We start from the raw sequence: 2,159 nt of genomic DNA on the forward strand, positions 1-2,159 counted from the left end.
AAAGTTAGCATGGATCTTGTGTTAACTAAGTTCACTCGATTACCAAAGGAAAGTTATCATGGATCCTATGTTAACTAAGTTCACTCAATTACCAAAGGAAACTCAGTTTAGAATCAATCCTAACCAAGTTGGATCAATAAACGAAGAGTTTCTCTGAGTTGACTGAGTACTCAATTCTATATTAGTTGACTGACAACATATTAAGTCTGATAGATTTATTGGTTAATTCAAACCGACTTAATGGATGCAATTTCTTTCATTAGAAGTATATTCAAGTTGACTTGACAATATTATTCATATAAGTATAAGGTCAAGTTGAGGATTTAAGGATGTAAGCATGGGATTGAAGAAGATAAATTAAGGAAGCGAATTGGAAGGATATATGCAAGAGGACAGAGTATCCGAGTTGACCAAGCCACAAAGAGCATTCTGATCAAAGAGGACCAAGTAATCAAACCAAAACATAGATTTGAAATCAACAAAGACAGTTGCATCATTAATCAAGTCAAGTAACCGTTACTCTCTAATAATTGTAGTAGTGAAACAAGTCTCCTTGCAAAGTTAGCCTAACAAATATCTCGTAAATCCTCTAACAAGGTGGCATTTCTAGATTGAAGTATCTGAAGACCTCTAACAATGCCACTCCTAACAGGGTGAATTAAATCCTTTAATAGGGTCACACCTAATAGTGTATTTTGTAACCTTTAATCGGGTTAGCTCCTAACAGGGCTCACTTCAGAAGAGTGAAAAATAGTAACTAGTTGCAATTGGTGGTTTTCCCAAATTGGATTTCCACATAAAATTTTGGTGTCTAATGTGTTCATGTTATTTGCTTTATGTTTATGCAACTAAGTTAATTAAGGTTAATCACATTAATATCTTAAGATCTCTATGCTAACTGAGTGGTAATAATATATTCAACATTAATTGAGTTAAAGAAAAATATTAAGTGTTAACTGAGTTAAAGTATAATATTTAGTGTTAACTAAGTTATAGCAAGTTATTGGTTTTATATTGTGTTGAGATCTTAAAGGGACTTTTGGATATTTTTTGTTGTAACTGATTCACCCCTCCCCTCTTAGTTACTCCTTTCCATTTCCAACAACCTCAAGATCTGACCCCAACAAATATTGTATTTGGGCTACCACTTTTATTAAGAACATGCTAGTTGGATTTTGCTCCACATATGCTCCCAAATCCTCTCCAGAGAGATTCGTTCTATGGGATTGGATTTGTACCTCACTTCCTAATGTTGATTGGGTGATGGGTGGTGATTATAACATAGTGGAACAACCTTCTAATCACAATTGGGACTCCCTTTCCCATTTGTCTAACTCTAAATTTTAGGCTTGGACTTTAGCCCAAAACTCTCTTGGTGTGCATGACCCCCTTCATGATAAATTCAACCTCCAAATGCCTCATTGGTACACTTGGAGTAACTATAGTGAAGGATATTCAAGAAAATTGAGTAGGTTAGATCACTTTTATATTTCCTCAAGTTGTCCCATTCTTCCTTCTCATGCCAATGTTTTGGTGTATTTAGATCTCTCCACCACTCTCTCTAATCACCTTCCTATCTTCACCACCCTGATCTTCTTAGACAACTCCTCCATATCCAATGACCCTCCTTATAAAGTAAATGTTTCCCATATAAAAAAATATGAGTGTTTTAATGGTCTTTTATCTATTTGGAACATTGAACCAATACCTCAACAAACTAGCTAGATTAAATGCTGGGAAATAAAAATAGCAAGATGCACCTCTTTCCTTCATGAATAGGGTAGACAAGTGACAACTAAATGTTGTATACTTGGGAAGTCTCTTAAAGGATAGCTTGAACATTGGTGTTCATGTCTAGTGAACAATCCCATGATAGCTCTCTACAACAAACTATTATTAATGCAGAGAATATGTTGCACAAACTTGTTGTTTATAGAGGCAAAGGAACTCAAATTCGCTTGGCTTCAGTGGATCAAATATGGTGATAGATGGTCTAATTTTTTCTTTTAATACCTTCAACACAAACATAAAATAGAATACATTTCTACAATTAGGTTTGTTGATGACACTTTGCAAAGTAACCACTTTGAAATAATGTACATATTTTATGAACAATTCAAAAATCTTTTCATAGATGACTCTAAAGATGGAATTCTTCT

The sequence above is a fragment of the Cupressus sempervirens genome, chromosome 9 (genome assembly GCF_028749045.1).
Source record: "Cupressus sempervirens isolate cs-2001-9-10 chromosome 9, ASM2874904v1, whole genome shotgun sequence".
Lineage (NCBI taxonomy): Eukaryota > Viridiplantae > Streptophyta > Pinopsida > Cupressales > Cupressaceae > Cupressus > Cupressus sempervirens.